Here is an 8,685-nt window from a genome sequence, read left to right as displayed (position 1 = left end):
GCCTCAGGCCCAACCGAGGAGGCGGAGAAAGAGCGCCGCCGCGGCTCAAGGGAACCACAGCGCCCCGCGTGTCCTGGAGGAGCCAAGCCGTCCGACGCAGAGCTAGAGAGACTTGGGGGGCGGGGGTTGGAGGTGGGAATGATGCTGATAGACCTGTGCTAACCTATAACCAGAAGAGATGAATATGGTTGGTTGGTTGATTGGTTGGTTGGTTGGTTGGTTGGCTGGCTGGCTGGCTGGCTGGCTGGCTGGCTGGCTGGCTGGTTGGTTGGTTGGTTGGTTGGTTGGTTGGTTTTTTTCGAGTTAGGGTTTCTCTGTGTAACAGCTCTCGCTGTCCTGGAACTCACTTTGTAGACCAGGCTGGCCTTGAACTCACAGAGATCCACCTGCTTCTACCTCCCAAGTGCTGGGACTAAAGGATGGGCTACCACTGCCCGGCTAAAACAATAGCTGAACTAGCTAACAGCTCAGCAGCTCTGTTGGCTTTTACAGTCTAGACTCGTTTTGTTTTTTGTTTTGTTTTGTTTTGTTTTGTTTTGTTTTGTTTTGTTTTGTTTTGTGTCAGGGTCTCATGTAGCCCAGGCCCAGCCTCCAACTCCCTAGTAGCAGAGTATGACCTTGAACTCCTGTCTGTCTCCTCCTCCCAAATACTGGGATTACCAGCATGCATCACCATGCCTGGAGCTCACCTACTGTTGTACTTGATTATTGGATTCCCACTGATATTTGTACATCAGGAAAAGACTGTCCCCATTTGCCAGTGACAATTTTCTACAAAAATAACAAATAATCTACAGTTTTTATAACTTCTAGTCTAATTTGCATTTGGCAAAATCGCAAGATATGAGACTAACATACAAAATGATCGTCTAAACATATAATTTAGAATACTACTTAGAATTCCCAAATAAATGGAGCATGTGTAAGTCTAACATGCACAGGTCTCAGAGCATAAAACTAGAAAATGTTGCTGCAAAAAATCAAGAAAGATCTAAATAAATGTGGAAGCATAGCCTGCTCATTACATGGGAGATGTAACACAGTAAAGATGCCAGCTCCTTCCAGGTCTAATGCAGACGGATTTAGTGCAACTTCAAAGCATTATTTTGAAATTTATAGGAAAAGGCAAAGAAATGGGTAAAATAATTTTGAAAGAAAGTAACAGGGGGGGAAATTAGTCTATACAATTCCAAGCATGGTGGTAGTAGTCACCAAGACTCACACATACACACGTCTGATTGTTAATAAAATTGTCAAATGTGTCATTTTGTAGTATCCCTAACACAGCACAAAGTACACACATACAAAGATCAACAAAAGTTGATCTGAATAAGGTACATGAGAAGCTACCACATAATTAAAAAGATAATGTAGGCTTCAAAAGTAATGCAATTTTCTCTTTTGATGAAGAACTTTGGTGAGGGAAAAAAAACCCATGCCTTATATTTAGGCACACAGTTACCAGTTCACAACAGGCAGGCATGTATTCTAGGAACTGTGCCGCTAGGGGATTTTGTTACATAAACATTAGAGTAGACTCAACACAACTGAGAAGACTCCAGTATCACCACGGTCCTAATTTTCTAGAGCACTGTTGTGTGTCTATCTGATCAATGACTGCAATGTCGTTATGAGGAGTTAGCTGTGATTAATAGACTATATAAGCCCTGGCCAAGAGGGTTATGATAGTCATTAGTAAGTTATGATTGTTTTTATTGCCTAATAGTGTCTTTAGTTTATACTGGGTGCAGAGATACGCTGAGAGCCTTGGGAGGATTCTAATGGAAACTGAAAAGAGACCTGAGCACTTGGGATGGACTCTGGCCACATGTCTCATCATTCAGAGCTTAATTCTAAGGCTAAGACCCAATGAATTCAGAAACTCTTCCCACAAAGGCTCTGGACAGAGCAGTGAACTCCTACAAGCACCAGGAAGTCTGTCCCATTGTCCTTCAAGAACTCCAACCCCCAAATCTCCTTCAAAGGCTATGAATGAAGTCAGATCATTTTTATAGAGGATGTCTTACCATTGTTTCTATCTTCTAGTAGTTCCCTAAAGCCTGCTGAAGAAGCCGTCACTCCAACCAATCATGACTGACACTGTAATCATCATGATGGAGGTGTGTAGCCACTACTGTGGCATCCTTTTCCAGTCAAGTTCCAAACCTTGGCTGCACTCTTTGCCACAGGTAGCTCTCTTCCTCTTAGGCTCCCCCAAGTCTTCTAGATTCTTGGTAGAATGTGGTTTCCTCAGCAGTCTTTGCTTTACTGCCCCAATCTCAGAACTTAACCCTGATGAGCTGATCTTGAAGCCCCCAAGAAGTCTTCTCTCTGATTTCCCTTGCCAGCCCTGAAAAGCTCCAACCATGGAAACTTGGCTGGGAAGGCATGGGATGTAAAGGGACTATGGGGGACTTCTGAAACCTTTGAAAAGCAGTGACAACACTGAAGAGCTACACATCCTGGAACCGCCACCCTCTTGTGAGCTATTGAGACTCACTGAGCTTTGTTGTTGTTGTATTTTGATTGTTTTTGTATTTAGAGACCAGGTCTCACTGTGTATCACTGGCTGACCTGGAATTCAGCATTGCAACAGCCTGGCCTCAAACCTATGTTCATCTTCTTGCCTCAGCCTCTAAAGCACTGGGATTATAGGCACGTGCCACCACATCTGGCCTTTACCTAGCATGGCTGATGTGCTAGGCAAAAGTCCCATGGAGTGGGTCTCTAGGAAGCCAGAACAGCCCTGAACGTGAGTCTGGTTCAGTGGCAGAGTGATTGCCTTGTATACAGGAGACCCTGTCTCCCACAAAGCAAAACAAAGACAACCCTGTACACCTGGAAGTTTGCAAAAGGCCTTTCATCAAATCTGGAAGAGCAGCCCAGCCCCTTTTTTCCTGCTTTCAAAGCCTTTCTGGCAAGAAAGCTAGAGAGAAGGGGTGGGGGAAACAGGACTCATATATGAAAGTGGCTGTGCCCTCTAGAAATGTAAAATGGAAACCTTGAGATAAAGCAATCTGCTACAGAAGAGAGCTGTACAAATGGTGGACCGAAGGTGTTCTCCAAGATTCCTGTCCACCTGGAACTCACATTACCTTCCTGCGAGTTAGGCTTGTCAGAAATACCAGGTTGTTCATCAAGCTGAGAATATGGAGAATAGAGCGGCCCTAAACCCGATGATTCTAAGAGTATCTGTGGTAGTTTGAATAAGAATAGCTCCCATAGGCCTATATATTGAATACTTGGTCCTCGGTTGTGGAACTATTTAGGAAAGATTAGGTGTGGCCTTGGAGATGAGTCACTGGGGGTGGGCTTTGTGGTTTGAAAATCCCATACCAAAGCTAGGCATGGTGGCACACACCTTTAATCCCAGCACTCAGGAGGCAGGGGCAAGCAGACATCTCTATGAGTTTGAGGCCTGCCTGGTCCTCAGAGTGAGTTCCAGGTAGAGAAACTCTGTCTCAAAAAACAAAACCAAACAAAGGGAAGCCCACACCATTCCCAGGGTCTGTCTTGTGCTTGTGAATCAGACATAAACTCTGTACACTGCTCCGGTCCCATACCTGTTGGCCTGCTATCGTGCTTCTTGCCATGATGGTTATGGATGGACTCTACTACCCTCGGGAACCATGAGCCCCAAATTAAATGCTTTCTTTTGGAAGTTGTCGTGATCATCGTGCTGTGTTACAGCAATAGAAAAAGACCTAAGACAGTACACCTAGAAGAGGACATTGGAGGGTAACATGGAGATTATAGCAATAAAGGCCATGTAGAGACAGTTTGAACAGAGGTAGTTTGAACTTGGAATCCTCTGTTTTGAGTCAGGGAACTGATAGGGGACAGGAGAGACAGATAAGGATGCTTTCATACTGTATATTATAGAGACACACTTGTACTCCATATTGTAAAATGAAATCAGTAAAGCGTGTTATTTATCACTAGCATAGCATGCACACAGTTAATGCTTTGTTTGTTCTGAGTTAACCCTTCCCTGCCCAGATGGCCCTTGAAGGAATATGTGGCTGATATTAGCAGAAACTAACTCGACTCAGCATTTCAAAAGGCGTCGGAGCCCAGACACCCCCAGAATGAGGGTGACAGTGAGAGAGTCTTGGGCTTGTATTAGAAGTAGCTGTCTTTCCGTTCACTGAATTATTACCTGAAATTAGGTGTTTAGAAGCTGAGACTGCAGCTCAGTGGGTAGAATGCTTGCCTGACATGCACAAAGTCCTAAGCTCAACCCTCCCCACACAAAAAAGCCTGGGCATGGCAGCATAAGCATGTAACTCCAGCATTTTGGAGGAAGAGGTAGGAGAATCAAGAGTTCATGGCCATCCTCTGCTACATATTGAATTCAAAGCCAACCTAGGCCACATAAGACCATGATTAAAAGGAGGAGGAGGAGGAGGAGAAAAGAAAGAGAAAATTGTTTCAAATATACTGTTCTACAGTAACTATGGATTTCATTTCAAAGGAGTCAAGCAGGTTTGCAAAGCACTGTCTTATGAAAAGGTACCCCCAGGGCTAGGAACCTGAGAGCCAATCCAAGGTAATTCAGGCAGGAGAAATGGTGGGGCTGAGTCAGAGGGACCTCAATCTGCATCCTGCTCTCCCACATATAAATTATAAATTATATAAACTCTAGGCAAGTATTCTAGCTCTTCTGAACTTTTCTGGGTGTATGTGGGATAACAACACATAGCTCTTCTGAGAAAAGTAAGAATCAAATGACATCACCTCTGTGGCACGTAGGATCCTAGCCAGAATCAGAAGACACACTCAAGTGGGGTATTGAGGGAGGTTTCAGGAACCGGCGTCTTTTTTTGTTTGTTTTGTTTTTTGTTTTTTTTTGGTTTTTCGAGACAGGGTTTCTCTGTGTAGTTTTGTGCCTTTCCTGGAGCTCACTCTGTAGCCCAGGCTGGCCTCGAACTCACAGAGATCCGCCTGCCTCTGCCTCCCAAGTGCTGGGATTAAAGGTGTGTGCCACCACCGCCTGGCGAGGGAGGTTTCATAGAGGGGCTGTTTTCTAAATTGTGGGTAAAGTTAAGCTAAATCACCAAGAAGCCTGATTGACCAGTGCCATTTCCTTCCCATTCTACAGATGTTAATCCCACTGGGCAAGAATAAGACCACTACCACTATTTTTGAGCCAAGTATGAAGCAAGCTTTATTAAATATGGGCCAGGACCATGGATACTGGCCAGGTCCATAATCAGGAGTCCCAGAGTATAGTACCAAATTACATTAGTCAAGGGCTTATTCAAACAAAACCTGAGTCAGGTGGTGGTGGCACCCACCACTCAAGAGGCAGAGGCAGGTGGATCTCTGAGTTTGAGGCCAGCCTGGTCTACACAGTGAGTTTCAGGACAGCCAGGGCTACACAGAAAAACCCTGTCTAGAAAAAAATCCAAAAAAAAAAAAAAAAAAAAAAAGAAAGAAAAGGGAAGGAAGGAAGGAGGGAGAGAGGAAAGGAAGGAGAGAGAGAGAGAGAGAGAGAGAGAGAGAGAAGAAAAAGAAGAAAAAAAGAAAACCCCACAAGGCTATAGTTGAAGATTTCCTGTGTCCTGCCCAGCCCACAGTCGAGATGTATCTCTCTCACCCACATCCCACAACCACTTGGTTCCAAGTAAACATACAGAGGCTCAATATTATTTACAAACTGTATGGCCTATGGCAGGCTTCTTGCTAGTTAGCTCTTATAATTTAACCCATTTCTATTAATCTATAAGTTGCCATGTGGCCGTGGCATTACCGGTCTACTGGCATCTTGCTGCTCCTTCAGTGGTGGCTGGCGTCTCTCTCTCCTCTCCTTTCTTCTCTCTGTATATCTGCTTGGATTTACCACCTGCTTCTAAGCTGTCTTGCCATAGGCCAAAGCAGCTTATTTATTAACCAATGGGAACAACATATATTCATAGTGCACAGAACGACATCCCCTAGCACAAAGCTACATCCTTTGAACTTTCATTTAATCAGGGGCAAGCACACATCCTGACATACTTCCTATGTACCTCCTGCCTATGTGTGACCAAGCACACATCCTGTGAGATTGTTACAACCATGCTTCCTTAAAGAAGTGAAAACACTGGACTTGTTATCTTAAATGAACAGCACCCAGCTTTCCAGAAAGTTATCTGTCCTTGGGCAAGTGGGGCATTTTTGTTTTATAGATCTCTTAAGCACAGTAATTTAAATTTAAAACACAAATTAGCCATCACATAGAGCCAAGGGAGACAATAGTTTCTGGAAACTGTAACAGGCTAAGACAATGCAGAGATTCCTCCATTGTGGTGATATTGTTTGTAATCTAAGAAATAAAACCTGCCTGAAGATCAGAGAACAGAGACAGTCACAGTTAGCCACAGAGGTCAGGTAGTGGTGGCACACACCTTTAATCCTAGCACTCAGAAGGCAGAGATCCATCTGGATTTCTGTAAATTCAAGGCCACACTGGGCTACATGGGATTAATCCAGTCTAAAACAGAAACAGAACCAGGCAGTGGTGGCACACGCCTTTAATCTTAGCACTAGGAAGGTTGAAACAGGAAGTGATATGGCTGGGCAGAGAAAGGAATATAAGGTAGGAGGAGGCAGGAACTTGTTCATTCAGGTTAAGGAGTTGGTGAGGTAAGAGGTGGTGGCTGTGGCTTGCTCTGCTTCTCTGATCTTTCAGCTTTCACCCTGATATCTGGCTCCAGGATTTTATTATAAGACCATTTAGGATTTGTGAAACACTCCATCTTGTATTCTTGCTGAGACCATTTTAGGTTTGACTAGAATTTGACTTCCTTGATGGAAAGCCCCTTGGAAAATTACCCAACTCCTTTCTAGGAAGCAGAGGTCAAGATGCCCCAGCTAACTTTATCTTGGCTTCGGTTTAACTGCCTGCTTATGCAAAACCTTCCTCTCCAGCTAACTGCATATCATAGCTTCTGTTAAACTGCTTGCTTGTACAAAACCTCCCTCTGCAACTGCTACTCAAGATAATAAGATGAGGTTTTTGCCTTTAAAAGCCCCTTACCTAAACACCCAGTGCTACACTTGGGTCCTGAATACTTCAGTGTAATCCCAGCCAGCTGGAATAAAGACTTTCAATTGACAATAAATTGTGTCTGAGAGGTCTTCTCTGGCTGCCTCCCCCAACCCCCCATGACAAAACAAAAGAGAAGAATTTATGGCAAGGGCAATCCTACAAGATATAAGGTCTTCCATAGGGCTCAGGAAACCATGACAAGCCACCAGGGCGGAAGCTTTGGGTTAAAAAAAAAAAAGTTATGAGGACACACAGGCACACAAACGAGGATTGCTAAAATGTGTATACTCTCCAAAGTGGTCTGCTGAGGCTGGAGGGTGAAGATTCCCACCTCTCCTCCCCTTTGGTCCTCGTCTCTTTCTTCTGCTGTGTCTGCTACTGGCAGAAAGCAACAGAAACTGAGAAGTATCGAGGCTTTCAACTCTGCCATAATGGTCAGCTGACCGGGGACACAGCAGGGAAGAAAGATCAATAGGTAGTGTCCCGTGCAGCCTGGAAAACTTGAGCATAGCACCTGGGAAAATAAAAGATCGATACCAGGCAGCACTCAGAACAGGTAAGTCAAAGTGCGTTCCCCCACCCCCCCACCCCCCCCCACGCCCGTGTCCATGTACATTGACAATCCACACGCCAACACATGCACTGTAAACCCAAACTCGCCGGCCTCACTGTGCATAGTTTCCACTGCAGTCTTTTTAGCTTCATTGCTCAGTCAGAGGCCTTTTCCTTGGCAGTCCTCCAGGGCTTACACCAAATTCCGGCACCAAAGCTGACAACTCAGCCTGCCGCTGTAGGCCTTTGAGATTTGACATGGGGGTCGTAATACCTGCTGTGCACACAAGCGAAGCAGAAGCTGTCCCAGGAAGATAATGGCATTTTAAGTTAGCGATCTGGGGCAGTATGCACTCCCATCTCCTCAAAGGTAGCAGAGAGCAAGGGCGGCCAGATGCTGAACTGTTTAGTAACCAAGCTAGGCAGTTGCCACTCTGGCCTGAAACAGCATGTGGTTTCAAAGCGCTTCCCCATCTCCACTACTACAGAATGTTCCCCAAACCACACTGAGATGAAAGGCAGTGTTAGCCACCCCAGGGGCATCAGGCACCTACCATCTGGTTAGACCAGTTTCCTAGGCCCTGTTCCGCGGATGTTTACATAACCCTCTCACCCCTGAGGCTGGGGAGGCTGCCAGTTCTTTGCTGCTACTGTCTGGAGCTTCTGAAGCCTTCAAGTGAGACTCCTGCTTGCAGGAGTCAAAGGAAAAAGAAACATCTCGTGGCTTACAGGGATTAGCTGTTACTTATTGAAATCATGTGCTCTCCATGTTCAGATCTCAAAGACCAGCAAGAGGACTCCCAGGAGCCCCAGCCACCTCAACTGCTGGACTACTTTTTTTTTTAATAGACCAGACCCATGCACCAGGAATCTTTTGAGACATCACATCTTCCCTCAAGGAATCACTTCTGGATCATCTCTTCCCTGTGACCACAGGGGCCTTTGCTTTTCAAAATCCCAGGTTAACTGCGTTGTTGGGTTAAGAGAATAAGTTTACAATAGCTTTGCTATGTTTTGTCACTACACTCCAAGGAATCTACTTACTCCAAGGAATCTACTTGAACACATAATTCCTTTTATGCAATAACCAAAATCTTAAG

The sequence above is a fragment of the Peromyscus californicus genome, unplaced genomic scaffold, assembly GCF_007827085.1.
Source record: "Peromyscus californicus insignis strain IS unplaced genomic scaffold, ASM782708v3 Scaffold_13__1_contigs__length_99412109, whole genome shotgun sequence".
NCBI lineage: Eukaryota > Metazoa > Chordata > Mammalia > Rodentia > Cricetidae > Peromyscus > Peromyscus californicus.
The sequence above is the reverse complement of the archived record's forward strand: the minus strand, read 5'-3'. Positions refer to the sequence as shown.